This window comes from Macaca fascicularis, chromosome 11 (assembly GCF_037993035.2).
Source record: "Macaca fascicularis isolate 582-1 chromosome 11, T2T-MFA8v1.1".
NCBI classification, from domain to species: domain Eukaryota; kingdom Metazoa; phylum Chordata; class Mammalia; order Primates; family Cercopithecidae; genus Macaca; species Macaca fascicularis.
In genome coordinates this window covers 82,447,057-82,464,628 of record NC_088385.1, presented here as the reverse complement: position 1 = coordinate 82,464,628, position 17,572 = coordinate 82,447,057, and the positions used below count along the sequence as shown (strand labels likewise).

At 37.0% G+C, this 17,572-nt stretch overlaps 1 long non-coding RNA gene across 1 annotated transcript in view; it reads left to right on the top strand.

The window, feature by feature from the left end:
- Positions 1-17,572, top strand: part of LOC102135541 (uncharacterized) — a 229,265-nt gene that overhangs the window by 156,833 nt on the left and 54,860 nt on the right. Inside the window, exon 2 of the long non-coding RNA XR_010579506.2 lies at positions 2,992-3,139. This is a non-coding gene — a long non-coding RNA (uncharacterized lncRNA). The remainder of the gene's footprint in view (positions 1-2,991; positions 3,140-17,572) is intronic.

Genomic DNA, 17,572 nt, shown 5'->3' with positions numbered 1-17,572 from the left:
AAGGAGATTCTCTTCTCTTTAGATAATTCAACTCAGTATCTCACCCCCAAAGGCAGGAAGATACAAAAATAAAGGATTTTAGCAATGGGGACCTGTATTAGTGTGCTAGGGTTTAATAAAAATATTATCATGTCACACTAATAAAAATATTATCATCTTACACTTTATGTTAGAGGATGAAGATGTTGAATGCAGTTAGCCAGATATTATTTTGGTGATGGTTTTTTGATTGAGTGAGAAAATGGTTCTTGCACATGCACTGCTCTTTGAAATAGTTTTCATGAGACAGAGGTGGTAGTGGAAGCCCTTGACTCAGCGTGGATTGGGACTGAGCATTTTCACATAACTTTAGCCATCCATTTGAGTGTCTCAAATTACCCTACCAATGGATCCAGGAGCCTGGTACTATTACTGAGGTCAGAATTGTGACATGACAATATTTTTATTAAGCCTTAAGTCTGTACTAGCATTGGCTACCATCGTGGCATATCATTGAAGTGGGTATATGCCTTGGTCTGTTTGGGCTGCTGTAACAAAATACTATCAACTAGGTGGCTTATAGAAAGTAGACCTTTATTTCTCACAGTTCTGGAGTTTGGGAAGCCCAAGATGAAGGTGAAGGCATGGGGAGATTTGGTGTCTGGTGAGGACCCGCTTCTAGTTTATAGATGACACCTTCTCCCTGTGTCCTCACATGGTGGAAAGTACCAAGGGTCTCTCTTGAGCCATTTTTTTTTTTTTTTTTTTTTTTTTTTGAGATGGAGTCTTGCTCTTGTCACCCAGGCTGGAGTGCAATGGCATGATCTTGGCTCACTGCAACCTCCGCCTCCCAAGTTCAAGTGATTCTCCTGCATCAGCCTCCTGAGTAGCTGGGATTACAGACACCCACCATCATGCCCAGCTAATTTTTGTATTTTTAGTAAAGATGGGGTTTCACCATGTTGGCCAGTCTGGTCTTGAACTCCTGACCTCAGGTGATCCACCTTGGACCTTTTTTATAAGGGCACTAATTTGGTCCATGAGTGTTCCATCCTCCTGATCTAATCACTTCACAAAGGTTCTACCTCTTAATCTCATCACTTGTGGGTTAGAATTTCAGCATAAAAATTTGGGGGGATAGGGATCACAAACACTCAGATCATAATAGCATATAAGATGAGTTGAAGTCCTAGGAAAGAGGCTTTGAGAGAAGGAGTTAGTTTGCATAGGGAAATCATTTATAATCAGTATTGACCGAGGGTACTCCTTATAGTGGCTGGAATAATATGTCATTTGAATAAACTGGTGGTCTTCAATTTAGATTGCACCACCAAAGAATCAAAAGTTGCTCAAGAATTAACAACTGAATATCACATGAGACAATTTGAAGGAGGGAAACAAAATAAGCTCTGCTATAATTTTCAAAAAACGACTAAATTTTTAACACAAAAATAATTTCAAAAAGGATTTTCACCTTACCATTAGTCTTTTTCATTTAATAATAAAGGAAGGAGAAGAAACAAAAAGAAAAGATGGACTATTTTTGCCTAAACGTCATTCTTAGAAGCAGAGAAGTGTTTGCTTTTCTTCTGTTCCTTCAAATCCTAAGAGAGCAGTACAAGCTGGAGCTTCTCTGCCTTTTCATCTGCCAGGAAATAGCACACAAAGGCAAGGCTTCTCTTAGCAGGGCAGAAACATTTGTTTTCTTTTTTTCTATTCCTTGTTGAGCTGAGCCCTTAAATAGAAATCTACCCACTGTGCTTCTATTGTGTTGTGAGCACCGTGACTTCTGTTTATTCTTTATAGATCACATTTTCCATGTTTTACCATGTTAGCAAGTTAAAATGAATACATATTTTGAAGTGTTCACAAGTGGAAAATTTATAATTCTTTGGTTGTGACTAAAGGTTGAGTTGCTAAAATATCATAAAGGGAAATTTGCCTAGAATTAATATATGTAAAATACTCTGTGTTAAGTAGCCAGCCATAGCACACAAACTAATCAAATCTCCAGACCTGAGATTTTACAATAATTAAGATAATACTTATAGGTAATATATATTATAATGAGAATTTTATTTTTCTATGGAAGATTAGTCAAGTAATAGGAAAAAATTGCCAACATGACATGTAGGGCAAAAATGACTTATTAGTATCTGTCAGTCTAAACAGGGTCACTTTCCTACCTCAAAGTCATCTATCAAATAAATCCTTCTTCCCCCATGGAGGGAGATCAACTAGTTTAGCTGAGGTCTCTCCAATGTGAAGCAGCCAGCCAAGAGAAAAGGAGAGGATTCAGAAGCTAAGAGATACTTTACTTAGTCAAGTTGGCAGGAGAAGACACAATGAGAGAATGAGGAGCTATGCATGTTTAGGGAACTGGGAAAGAAATAAACAAATAGTAGCAGCTGTTGTCTGGATGTGTCCCCTCCAAAATTTGGGTGTTGAAACATAATGGCCAATATAATGGTGTTAAGGGGCCTTTAAGAGGTGATTAGGTCAACGAGGGTTCCTTCTCTTGTGAATGGGATTAAGGCCCTTATAAAAGAGGCGTCATTAATGCTTTGGCTCCCTCACCCTTCTGCCTTCTACCATGTGAGGACAACACATTCCTCCCCTTGAAGGATGCAGCACCAGGTGCCATCTTGGAAAGAAAGAGCAGTGCTCACCAGATGACCAAACCTGTTGACACCTTGATCTTGGACTTCCTAGCTTCCTGCACTGTGAAAATAAATGCCTGTTTTTCACAAATTAGCCAATCTCAAGTATTTTTGTTACAGCAGCACAAAACTAAGAGAGTAGCTCTTGTGATTAGAATGGATGTGGCTTTCAATTGCAATAGGGTCTTACTACTTACATAACAATACTATTGATATTTTATATGTATTTTGCATACCTTTCATTTGAGACCTATTCATGAATTATCCTATATGATCCTCAGAAAAACTTGGTGAGGAAGTAATAGAGGGCTCTATTAATAATAATAACTTGGTTATTATTCTCATTTTACAGGTAAAGAAACCAAGACTTAGAGACCTGTCCATAGTCGTTTAGTGAGGGAATGCAACATCTGGGTCTAGGGTCCAAATCTATCTCTGCTGTGAAGAGGAACTCATACAGGAGATCTACTTGATTACAAATTCTTGGCCCTGAAGTGGAGGTAAGTCTTTTTATCAGCCTTTCAAAGCTGCCTATAGATACTTAGGCATCTATAGGATTTTACAGAGATCATTAGGATTTTATAGAGCTCTTCATATTTTATGGGGCTAATTTTAGCCAATCTTGAGATTGTGGTTATGTTTCTGTAACTATTGATTAACTCAGGAAATATCATAGATTATAAGATATTTAACTATATGTTAAATTATAAGATATTTAATATATGATTGTTGAATAAATGAAAAGATCTGTGATGAGCATAGCAAGATCAATGTATTTCTAGGTCATAGCTAATGATAAAATATATAAAGCAATGATTTGCTTTTCACATTTTATGATTTTATAGTGACAAGACCTATTTTTTATTACAAAAGCCTCAAAGACCAGAAGCTTTTTTTTTTTTTTTTTTTTTTTTTAAATAATTTAACCTCAAGTAGGGTTGTGGACATGTGGCCAAGATTGTTGCTGCAGGAAACTTAAGCATAGAGAAAAGGAAATAAAGAAGCAAGGACAGTGAGAGTTCAGTCTAGTGGTGAGAGCACCAGCATCCAGCAACAGCTATGGTGGTGGCAACAGTAGTAGGGTGTCTGGTGGCCACAACTAGCAGGGCTAAAGGCAGCATTGTTCTAGCCAGACTTTTCCTCTGTGTCATTTCAGTTGTGGTTCTGGCCTTCTAAGGGCTTTGTTCCTCCCCATTTTCCAAGGCTCTTTCTCTAGTTATTCTGGCTATTCTGTGAGCCACCTGATATTCTTCTGTTTTAGTTAGGATTCTACAGAGAAATAACCAATAGGACCTGCATATATAAAGAGATTCAATATTTGGCATAGGGCATTGGCTTACATGACTACGGAGTCTGTAAAGTCTGAAGATCTGCAGGGCAAGTGGACAAGCTGGAGACCTGGGAGATCCCATGATATAGTTCCAGTCTGAAGCCTGGCAGGCTGGGGACCCAGGAAGAACCAATATTTCAGTTCAAGTTTCAAAAAAAGGAAAAAAGCCAATATCCAGTTCAAATGCAGTCAGGAAAGCAGAATTTTATCTTACTCCAGGGAGGTCAGCCTTTCATTCTATTCAGACCTTTCATCAACCAATTGAATGGTTGCCCATAGAAATTGAGGGGGAGCAATCTGTTTTACTCAGTCTACCAATTTAAATGTTAACCTCATCCAAAACCACAATTACAGAAATACGCAGAATAATGTTTGGCCCAATATCTTGGCACTCAGTAACCCAATCAAGTTGACACATAGAATTAAACATGTTTTTCAGTAGGTACTTTTCCGCTCCAATTCACTGGAGTTAGTTTCTGTTGCTTGTAAATAAGAAAACTTCAGTTGATTAGTTGCACAGATGAATGTTTATATAAAAAATATTTACAAACCAAACAGTATGTGTTAGTCACTATCCTAGATGTCAAGAATACTGCAGTGAACACAATCAACAGGATATTTGCCTTTATGCAGATGAAATTTTTAGTGAAGAGTAGAAAACAATAAACAAGAAAATAAATGAATAAAATAATGCCAGCTGGTAATAAGTGGTATGGAAACAACGACAGGCCTACAGAAAGTAACAGGGAGCAGGGGTGTTCCACGTTGGATTAGAAAGTTAGAAGATCTCTCTGAAAAGATATTTGAGCCAAGACCTGAATGCAAAAAAGAAGGCAGATGTGTTAAAGTCTAGGAGCAAGGCATTCCTGGCAGAGAGAATAGCAAGGCCAAGTTCTTGCAGTGGGAATGAACTTGGTGTGATTGAACAACAGTAAAAAGGAGAGTATAGTTACAGCCCAGTGAGGAAAGGGTTAATAGTGCCAGATGAAGTCAGATGTGGAAGAGGTTCAGATTTTATATTAATTACAATTGGTTGCCATTTGAGTGTTTTAACTAAGGAAGGAAGAGAAGCTGATTTGCATTTTATAAAGATGGCTCCCGAGCTCTGTGGAGAATGAATCATAAAATGACCAGAGTGCAAGCCTGCAGATCTGTTGGGTTCCTGTTACAGGAGTCCAGGTGAGAAAGGACAAACAAAGGATATTTTTTCAGGGCCTCTAAGTTGTGCTAGATGGAGAAGTTCAGCAGAGACGAAGTGAAGAAAGCATATGCCTTGAGCTGCTTATCTTAGAAAAACAGTTTATATTAATCAAAGGCACCATGAGCCAGGGCCACCATGTAAATGCTTGAATAAACATTTCCATTTTCAAGCAATTGAGAAGGTCAAGGCAGTTTCTGTGTTCAATTTTGTGTGATTTTCCTTTCCATTCAGCTGAAAAGAATAAGCTGATAAGCATCACTGCTCAATTTTTCAGCTTTGTGATAGAGAGAAATAAAATATTATACCCAAAAAAAGCAAAATTCATTTTCTTTACACTGAGATATTTTCTTCGTTTATTCAAGGACTCATGACAAAGAATGTTTGCTTGAGATCATAAAAATATAGGCCAGTGCAAAGTCATTGTACAGTTGTCTTAATCCAGACTATTTATATACTAGTGTATAGCTCTGTTTTATGTATATTTAAACAAGCCAGATATTTTGGAAACATGGTGCCTGGTGTTCCCTTAAGTTCTTTATAATCAACATCAAATAAAAAATTATCAACATCAAATATTGATTACATATCACTATTTATTGATTCTATTAATACCTCTGAAGCTATTTCTAATTTTAAATAAAATTAGAGTATGCAGGAACAGTTTATGTAATAGTTCAATGAGAAGTGTTCTAATTTTGCCTTTCACGGCAACATGGAAATTTTTGTCCTTTACAAACTCCTGATAGGGAAGAAAATGGATAACTAGGATATTATCGAATTAATAAATTGACTCACTTTAGTCATCTCCATGTACAACTTCTAAATGAAATGATTTGTAAGATCAGTCAAATAATTGTCAATTCAAGTAACATTTTTTTCAGTCCTCTTTGAGCAAATTATTTCCTGTCTTTATTAATTATGGAGATGTATTTTTGTATTCAGCTGTGCCAAATGTCATTTTAAATTTACCTTATATGGAGGAGGCCTTATGGAACCAAGTTTTAATTGATCATAGTGGAAATACTGGCAACATTAACTTGATCTTAGGCAAAAGATTAAGGCTGAGCGATCAAAAGATAAGATCTAGGTATCAGTAAGGGGACATGATGAAACTTTTATGGAAAATCTACTCTATATTAGACATCATGCCAGGCGCATTAACTATGTAAACTCAATTTCAGACAAGAGTCTTGCAAAGAAGGGTATTTAGCCTGTAGATAAGAAAGCTCCAAATATGACATATTTAATAGGTAGTTAAATCAAGACTGAAATCTATGTCTAGGCCGGGTGCAGTAGCTCATGCCTGTAATCCCAGCACTGTGGGAAGCTGAGGCAGGTGAATCACTTGAGCCCAGGAGTTCGAGACCAGGCTGGACAACATGGCAAAATCCTAACTCTAAAAAAAATAAAGTACAAAAATTAGCTGGGTGTGGTGGTGCTTGCCTGTGGTCCCAGCTACTGGGAAGGCTAAGGTGAGAGGCTTGCTTGAGCCTGGGGAGGTCAAGGCTCCAGTGAGCCATAATCACCCCACTGTACTCCAACCTGGGTGACAGAGTAAGACTGAATTTAAAAAATAATAATTTTTTTATTTAAGAAAAAAAATCTATGTCTATCCAGCTCCAAATAGTTTGTGGGTTTTTTTACGTATTCTTAATTTTCTTGCAATGTTTCCTAAAGTGATAAGTCAAAGTTTTTCCTTTTGTTCTATTTAACCCCTACTCTAGTTGTAACCCTTACACCATAGATAAGTTCATCAGATCTGTAAAAAGACTACTGTTTTTCTTCTGGTTATAAAGTGATATATACTCGCAGAAAACTTGGGGAAAACAAAGGAATAAAAAAATCGCATATGTTCTTAGCGACATAAAAATAACCTCTGTATTAGTCTGTTCTCATGCTGCTAGTAAAGACATACCTGAGACTGGGTAATTTATAAAGGAAGAGGCATAATTGATTCACAGTTCCGCAGGGCTGGAGAGGCCGCAGGAAACTTACAATCATTGTGGAAGGGGAAGCAAGCATATCTTTCTTCACATGGCAGCAGCAAGAAGAAGTGCTGAGCAAAATGGGGAAGAATGCCTTATAAAACCATCAGATCTCATGAGAGCTCACTTACTATCACGAGAACAGCATGAGGGTAACTGCACCTGTGATTAAATTACCTCCCACCAGGTCCCTCCCACAACACGTGGGGATTGTGGGAACTACAATTTAAGATGAGATTTGCGGGGGGGCACAGCCAAACCATATCAATCTCTGTCAATGTTTTGATGTCTTTAACGTCTTAATCTTCAGTGTTTTCCACAAAAGTGGGGTTATGTTTCATCTCTAGTTTTGTATTCTATGCATACATAATATCATATCATCTTTTTTGTATGGCTAAATATTCTTTGAATTATTTCAATTATTTATATTATTTATATGGTGCAAACCACTCTTTTGAATGAATATATTAGGATATATTTAATAATTTTCCCACATATGAATAATTTTAATTGATTCTTATTTTTAATCATATTGTAATAGGCATCCCCATTTGCCCACATTTCTGATTATTTGCTAAAAATACATTTCTATAAGTAGAATAACTATTTAAAATATACATTTTAAAGGGCTTTTGATACATCTTGCCAGATTTCTCCTATTGCTCTCTGTAAAAGTTGTAACAATTTGTTTCCTTACCAGTCTTCAATGCACTATACCCACAAAATAATGGCAAATTTGAGTAGCAAAACTGGCATCTAATTGTGGTTTTAATTTGAATTTGTAGCTAATAGTGCAGTTGGATTTTTTGGGTTTTTTTGACGAAGTCTCTGTCGCCCATGCCGGAGTGCAGTGGCGCAATCTCAGCTCACAGCAAGCTCTGCCTCCTGGGTTCACGCCATTCTCCTGCCTCAGCCTCCGAAGTAGCTGGGATTACAGGCGTGCACCACCATGCCAACCAATTTTTGTATTTTTAGTAGAGATGGGGTTTCACCATGTTGGCCAGGATGGTCTCGATCTCTTGACCTCGTGATCTGCCTGCCTCAGCCTCCCAAAGTGCCAGGATTACAGGTGTGAGCCAGCGTGCCTGGCCTCTGTAGCTCCATCTATGAGGGACTTGGTCCTGAGGATACATGGATTATTACCCTGAAACTCTCTCACTTTCAGGAAAAGCTGAGGAATGCTCCAAGAGTGGTTAGAAACTTAGGCCTTAAATGTAAATGGGAAAAAGCATGTTTTCAGCATTATTACTTACATTATTCAAAGCCTGTATCTCATTTATTTTTACTATTTCGTCTAAAATGAACTGATAATGGAATGAAGTATCTTACTACAATTATCCGTCAATTTCTGTGTGACTCTCTAAAAATTTCTATTTATTTCTAATGGTATGGTATTATTTTAATAAGCTCATAAAAGGGTGTGATGACCTAATTTTAAATTTAGAGGTAAAAGAATGTATAGGAAGTTCAAGAATTTATCTATAATCTAATAATGGCACTTTTTTGTTTATTTTGAGACAGAGTCTCTTGTCACCCAGGCTGGAGTGCAGTGGCACAATCATGGCTCACTGCAGCCTCTCACTCCCCAGGCTCAGGTCAACCTCACACCTCAGCCTCCCAAGTAGCTGGTACTACAGGTATATACTACCACACCAATCTAATTTTTGTATATTTTGTAGAGACAGGGTTTCACCACGTTGCCCACACTGGTATCAAACTCCTGGGCCCAATTGATCCGCATGTCTCAGCCTCCCAAAGTGCTGGGATTAGAGGCACGAGTCACTGCGCCTGGCCTAACAATAATGATACAATTAAAAGCAATTCCCTCTGAACTTTTGATTCATGGTCTTTCTTATCCTTACTTCTCATTGCCCTTGCTACCTTTTAAACTTTCATTTTACTTTTGTTTTCATAGGAATTTAAGTAGGTAATTTGTAGGCACTGTAAGACATGACCTTTATTTAGCTACAAGTCCCTTTTATCTAATACCTACTAAAGTGATCAATGCCATCTGGATATAAACTAAAAGACTTTTTCCATCTTGCCACCCATCACCATATCACCCCTAATACCCTTATTTAAAGTATCCTCCCTGTTTTCCCCTGACTCAGTGTTAGTAAGGCTGAATACTCCACCTACATTCTTTTTGCTGATGCCGCCTAGCTCCCAGGGTACTGGTCTCCAGTGTAGGGTTTAGGCTCCCTAGAAGGTGCTAGTAAACATTCTTTTGAGGAGTAGGGGAAAATGCTAGAACTATTAATTATGTTTATTTTTTATCTCACCTTAAATTGTTCTTTGTTTATGCTCTATAGTGTTTATGATATAATTACAGTAGTACAGGTATAACTTACTAATAAACACGTGTTTATTGAGTGAACTGAATTTATTGGTGTGCTACAGACCTGGTGATTTGTATGCAGGAAGTTTATTGGGGAATGCTCTTAGGAGCAGCGCCTCAGGGGGTGCTGTCAAAAGGGCAGGATTGCATCATGGTTCTCAACTGGGAAGATTTGGAACCCCAGGATATATCTAGCAACATCTGGAGACATACTGGCATCTAGTGGATAGAGGCCAAGGACACTGCTAAATACCCTGTAATATACAGAGTGGCCACCACAACAAAGAATCATCCAGCTCAAAATGTCAATAGTGCTGAATTTGAGAAATCCTGGGGTGAAAGGATAAGCTGAATGGCAGTCACAGCCAAGGCCTCATTTCATTCCATAGGGAGCTCTGGAATCAGGTGGGCCCTTCACAGTGCTCTACATGGGCCAGTCATGGGACACAGGAAGGAAGTATGACCTCAGAAGGGTGGTTGTCTTTGGCTTCAGGCAACCCTGAGAAAGCTAAGAGCAGGCAGCTGCCAACACCCACAATACCGGAGAAATGAGAGCTTCAGCCCTGAAAAGGTCAGGACAGAGACTAGGTGGAAAACCACAGCATCCACTATAGGGGAAATCACTAACCAGCTTTATTTCTCTCTCACTATTGTCTTCAAGGTTTTTTCTAAATGTTATTTTTAATTGACAAATAATAATTGTGTATATTATATGGGGTACAAAGTGATATTTTGATCTATGTTTACTTTGTGAATTAACAGATCCATCACCTCCCATACTTACCATTTGTTTGTGGTGAAAACATTTAAAGTCTACTCTCTGAGCAATTTTGAAATATGTAGTGCATTATTATTTATTATAGTTATTCTGTGCAACAGATCACTGAAGTTTGTTCCTTTTGCCTAATTGTCTTTATGTTTGGTTGAACCTTGGCCTCATCCTTCCCTCTACCTTACCACCAATGAATCTCACTGCTTCTTAGGGCAATTTCAGGCATTAAAAAAAAAAAAAACAAACAACAACAACAACAAAAAACCATTTTCAAGACTTTCAGACTCTAGGACAATTTATTTCAGAATGTTAATCCTTCATTCAGTGCAAAACCTCCCTTTCTCTTCACTCCAATCTACTCCTGGCTGGGGAACTGGTGATGGACAATGGAGCATGTAGCTTTCTCTGATTTCTCTTATTTTGACTTGTTTTTCCCACATGCTCTGCGAAATGTTGGGACAAAGGTCAGGAGGAGATATAAAATGGTGAAAAAGTTTGGAGGGCACGGTGTAGAGGGTGTTGATCCAATAATCATCACATCTCTGTTATATTATTTATAGTTTCCCTTTCTGCTGCTTCATTTTCCTTTGTCCACTAAGGTACTCACAAATCCTTTCAGTCTTAACAGAAACACACCAAAAAATAAAATAGTAGCATCATCCTTCCTTGCTATCATTGTGCCTTTTTCTTTCCTTCCCTCCAAAGTGGAGTAGGTGGGACTTACTGTCTCTGTTTCCTGTTATCTGCTTATCTTTAATTCTTGACTGCTGACTCTTCAACTGCTTTTCTCGATGACTTCCCTGAAACTTCTAAAGGCTGCACATTACCTGTAACTATCAAATGTTAAAGCTTTCATTTTTTTTCTCATTCCATTTGATCTTTTTGCAGCACTTTAACATGAATTGACAGACTCTTTCATCTGCTTTTTTTTTTTCTAACTTTTCTCCACTGTGAAATAATGTAGGAAGAAAAGTAGACAAAATTTTAAAATATATAGCTCAGTGATTACAGAGAAAACTCATGTGATTGTCTCCTACCACATGAATGTGTGCATTTCTTATGTCCTAGAAGCCCCCCTTGCAGCTTTCCAATCACTACCAATTCAAAAATAGTCAATATGCTAACAACTACGCTAATTACTTCTTTGATTTTCTTTATAGTTTTCTACCTAAGAATGCGTTTCTAAGCACTATAATTTGATTTTGCCTCTTTTAAAAAGTGAAATAAATGCCTGCAGTATGTATTTTTCTGTGTATAGCTTCTTTTGCTCAACATTATATTTGTGAGATTCATCATTACTGTTGTGTATAGCTGGGATTAATTCGTTTTTACAGCTATATACTATTCAATATCATGAATAGACCACATTTATCCATTCTATTGTAGATGAACATTGGAGATGTTTGTAATTTTTGCCTATTGCTAGTAATATTGCTACGACCTTTCTTGTATACACCTTTGGCTACATGCATGTATGCATTTATATTGGGCATATATCTAGGAGTGGAAGTAGTGAATTGATGGTTTTTGCATATTTTTAAATGTAGTAGACAATGGCAAATAGTCTTCCAAAGTGGTTGTACCAATTTATACTCCTGTCAGCAGTGTTATTAGAGTTCCCATTGTTTCATGTCCTTGCAAACACCTGGTATTTTCAATATTAGTATTACATTTGGGTGGTTTTATAATGGTATCACAATGCGATACTAATTATATTTCCTTAATGACTGATAAAGTTGAGCCTTTCTTTGTCTGTTTATGGGCCATTTAGATATCTTTTTCTGTGAAATGCCTGTTTAAGTCTTTGCCCAGTTTTCTATGGTGTTGCCTGTTCTTTTTCTTATTGATTTGAAGAGTTTTTTTTTAAAACATACTTTGGATTCAACCTCTTTGTTAGTTGTATGTTTTGCAAATGTCATCTCCAATTTCCATGTTCTTAAAGTGTCTTGATGAAAACAAGTTATCCATCTAACTGTAATCCAAATTTTTCATCCTTTCATACGTGATTAGAAACTGGTTTTTGTTTCCTGTTTAAGGTTAGCCTAGATGATGAAAATATTCTATTATGTTTTTCTCTAGAAAGTTTATTGTTCTGTCTGTCATATTTATATCTAAGTTCTACTTGGAATGGACTTTTGTGTAGGGTAGGAGGCAGGTAATCAAGATTCTATTCTGTTTCCAAATGGATGTTCAATTTGCCCAGAATCATTTATTCAAAATACTGAATTTTCCCCACTGTTGTTTAGTGGTTACTGTGTTGTGTATCAAGTTTCTATACAAACAAGGGTCTTTTTCTTTTCTATTATATTCTGTTCATACAGTTGTCTACTTTTTTCTTATTTACTGTAGCTTTCAAATAAGCCTTGATATGCAGTATAGCAAGTCATCCTACCTTGTTTCTCTTCTTCAAGGGTATATTGATGGTTTTTGGTCCACTGCCATTTTCATTACAATTTTAGAATCAACTTGCCACGTTCCAAAAAAAGTCCTGTTATTTTGATTGGAGAAAATATATCTTTGCAATGTTGGAAGTTGCATTCATACACAATGTATCTCTCTCCCTTTTTGCCATTCTACATTTATCTCAATTAAGTTTTGTAGTTTTCTGCAAGGAAGTCTTGAACATCTTATTCCAAGGAAGTTGACATTTTCATTTTTCTTAAAAAAATTTTATTTTAAGTTTTTATAGGTTCATAGTAAGTGTATGTATTTAAGGGGCATATGAGATATTCTGATACAGACATACGGTGTGTAATAATCGCACAATCAGGGTACATCAAGTATCCATCACCTTAAGCATTTATCTTTTCTTTGTGTTACAAAGAATCCAATTATACTCTTTTAGTTATTTAAAAATGTATAATTATTGTTGACTGTAGTCACCCTGTTGGACAATCAAATACTAGATCTTATTCATTCTCTCTAACTATACTTTCATACCCATTAGCTATCCCCACTTCCCCCTTCCTTCCCTCACTCTCCACAACAACTACCCTTCCCAGCCTCTGGTAGCTATAGTTCTACTTCCTATCTCTGTAGGTTCAATTGTTTTAATTGTGAGCTCCCACAGATAAGTGAGAACATGCAAAAGCTTGTCTTTCTGTGCCTGGCTTATTTCACCTAACATAATGAACTCCAGTTCCATCCATTTTGTTGCAAATGATAGGATTTCATTCTTTTTTTAATGTCTGTATAATAGTCCACCATATATGTATATCACATTTTTTTACCATGTATGTATATCACATTTTTTTTTAAATTATACTTTAAGTTCTAGGGTACATGTGCAGAATGTGCATGTTTGTAACATAGGTATTCACATGCCATGGTGGTTTGCTGCATCCATCATCTCGTCATCTATGTTAGGTATCACTTTTAATGCTATCCCTCCCCTAGTCCCCACTCCCTGACAGGCCCCAGTGTGTGATATTCACCTCCCTGTATCCATGTGTTCTCATTGTTCAACTCCCACATATGAGTGAGAACATGCAGTGTTTGGTTTTCAGTTCTTGCATTAGTTTGCTGAGAATGATGGTTTCCAGCATCATCCAGGTCCCTGCAAAGGACATGAACTCATCCTTTTTTATGTCTGCATAGTATTACATGGTGTATATGTTCCACATTTTCTTTATCCAGTCTATCATTGATGGGCATTTGGGTTGGTTCCAAGTCTTTGCTATTGTGAACAGTGCCCCTATAAACATATGTGTGCATATGTCTTTTTTTTATTTTTATTTTATGCATGTGTCTTTATAGTAGAATGATTTATAATCTTTGGGTATGTACCCAGTAGTGGGATTGCTGGGTCAAATGGTATTTCTAGTTCTAGGTCCTTGAAGAATCACCACACTGTCTTCCGCAATGGTTGAACTAATTTACACTCCCACCAACAGTGTAAAAACGTTCCTATTTCTCTACATCTTCTCCAGCATCTGTGGTTGCCTGACTTTTTAATGATTGCCATTCTAACTGGCGTGAGATGGTATCTCATTGTGGTTTTGATTTGCATTTCTGTAACAACCAGTGATGATGAGCATTTTTTCATATGTTTGTTGGCTGCATAAATGTCTTCTTTTGAGAAGTGTCTGTTCATATCCTTTGCCCACTTTTTGATGGGGTTGTTTGTTTCTTGTAAATTTGCTTAAGTTCCTTGTAGATTCTGGATATCAGCCCTTTGTCAGATGGATAGATTGCAAAAATTTTCTCCCATTCTGTAGGTTACCTGTTCACTCTGATGATAGTTTCTCTCGCTGTGCAGAAGCTCTTGAGTTTAATTATGTCCCATTTATCTAAATTGGCTTTTGTTGTCATTGCTTTTGGTGTTTTCATCATGAAGTCTTTGCCCATGCCAATGGCCTGAATGGTATTGCCTAGGTTTTTCTTCTAGGGATTTTATGGTTTTAGTTTTTACGCTTAAGTCTTTAATCCATCTTGAGTTAATTTTTGTATAAGGCGTAAGTAAGGGATCCAGTTTCAAATTTCTGCATATGGCTAGTCAGTTTTCCCAACACCATTTATTAAATAGGGAATCCTTTCCCCATTGCTTATTTTTGTCAGGCTTTCCAAAGATCAGATGGTTGTAGATGTGTGGTGTTATTTTTGAGGCCTCTGTTCTGTTCCATTTGTCTATATATCTGTTTTGGTATCAGTACCATGATGTTTTTGTTACTGTAGCCTTGTAGTATAGTTTGAAGTCTGGTAGCGTGATGCCTCTAGCTTTGTTCTTTCTGCTTAGGATTGTCTTGGCTATGTGAGTTCTTTTTTGGTTCCATATGAAATTTAAAGTAGTTTTTTCCAATTCTGTGAAGAAAGTCAATGGTAGCTTGATCGGGATAGCATTAAATCTATAAATTGCTTTGGGCAGTATGGCCATTTTGACGATATTGATTCTTCCTATCCATGAGCATGGAATGTTTTTCCATTTGTTTGTGTTGTCTCTTATTTCCTTGAGCAATGGTTTGTAGTTCTCCTTGAAGAGGTCCTTCACATCCCTTGGAAGTTATATTCCTAGTTATTTTATTCTCTTTATAGCAATTGTAAATGGGAGTTCACTCATGATTTGGCTCTCTGTTTGTCTGGTTTTGGTGTATAGGAATGCTTGTGATTTTTGCATATTGATTTTGTATCCTGTGACTTTGCTGAAGTTCCTTATCAGCTTAAGAAGATTTTGGGCTGAGACGCTGGGGTTTTTTAAATATACAATCATGTCATCTGCCAACAGGGACAATTTGACTTCCTTTTTACCTAATTGAATACCCTTTATTTCTTTCTTCTGCCTGATTACCCTGACCAGAACTTCCAACGCTATGTTGAATAGGAGTGGTGAGAGAGGGCACCCTTGTCTGGTGTCAGTTTTCAAAGGGAATGCTTCTAGTTTTTGCCCATTCAGTATGATATTGGCAGTGGGTTTGTCATAAATAGCTCTTATTATTTTGAGATATGTCCCATCAATACCTAGTTTATTGAGAGGTTTTAACATGAAGGGCTGTTGAATTTTGTCAAAGGCCTTTTCTGCATCTATTGAGATAATTATGTGGTTTTTGTCATTGGTTCTGTTTATGTGATGGATTACATTTATTGATTTGCATATGTTGAACCAGCTTTGCATCCCAGGGATGAAGCCAACTTGATCAAAGCTGGATAAGCTTTTTGATGTGCTGCTGGATTCAGTTTGCCAGTATTTTATTGAGGATTTTCACATCGATGTTCATCAGGGATATTGGTCTAAAATTTTCTTTTTTTGTTGTGTCTCTGCCAGGTTTTGGTATCAGGATAATGCTGGCCTCATAAAATGAGTTATGGAGGATTCCTTCTTTTTCTGTTGTTTGGAATAGTTTCAGAAGGAATGGTACCAGTTCTTCTTTGTATCTCTGGTAGAATTCAGCTGTGAATCCGTCTGGTCCTGGACTTTTTTTGGTTGGTAGGCTTTTAATTACTGTTTCAATTTCAGAACTTGTTATTGGTGTATTCAGGGATTCGACTTCTTGGTTTAGTCTTGGGAGGGCGTATGTGTCCAGGAATTTATCCATTTCTTCTAGATTTCCTAGTTTATTTGCATAGAGGGGTTTATAGTATCCTCTGATGGTAGTTTGTATTTCTGTGGGATCAGTGGTGATATCCCCTGTATCGTTTTTTATTGCGTCTATTTGATTCTTCTCTCTTTTCTTCTTTATTTGTCTTGCTAGTGGTCCATCTATTTTGTTGATCTCTTTGAAAAACCAGGTCCTGGATTCGTTGATTTTTTAAAGGGTTTTTCATGTCTCTCTCTCCCTCGGTTCTGCTCTTATCTTAATTATTTCTTGTCTTCTGCTAGCTTTTGAATTTGTTTGCTCTTGCTTCATCCCATTTTCTTAAATTAACTTTTATTTTAGGTTTGGCAGTACACTTTTATTTTAGGGAGTAACTTTTATTTAGATTTGTGAAGGTTTTTTAATGCAGGTAAACACACGTCACTGGGTTTTGTTATACGTATTATTACATTACCCAGCTATTATGCCCAGTACCCAATAGTTATCTTTTCAGGTCCTCTCCTTCCTCCAACTCAACCCCCTCAAGTAGACCCTAGTGTCTGTTATTTCCTTCTTTGAGTTCATAAGTTCTTATCATTTAGCGCCCACTTATAAGTGAGAATATGCAGTATTTAGTTTTCTGTTCCTGTGTTAATTTGCTAAGAAAAACAGTCTCCTGCTCTATCTATGATCCCGCAAAAGACATGATCTCATTCTTTTTTATGGCTGCATAGTATTCCATGCTGCATATGCACCGCATTTTCTTTATCCATCTATCACTGATGGGCATTTAGGTTGCTTCCATATCTTTGCTATTGTGCATAGTGTTGCAATGAACATTGGTGTGGCTATATCTTCATAGTAGAATTATTTAATATTTCAATGGGTTTCTGGGGAACAGGTGGTGTTTGATTACATGAGTAAGTTCTTTAGTGGTGATTTCTGAGATTTTGGTGCACCCATCACCCGGGCAGTGTACATTTTACCCAGTGTATAGTCTTTATCCTTCATACCCCTGCCACTATTTCCCCTCAGTCTCCAAAGTCCATTATATCATTCTTATGCCTTTTCATCCTCATAGCTTAGCTCCCACTTATGAGTGAGAGTATATAATGTTTGGTTTTCCATTCCTGAGTTGCTTCACTTAGAATAATGGTATCCAATTTCTTCCAGGTTGCTGTGAATGCCATTATTTTGTTCCTTTTTAACGTTGAGTAGTATTCCATGAGATATATATAGATATATATATACACACACACACACACTCCATGATATATTCCATATTCCATTATATATTAT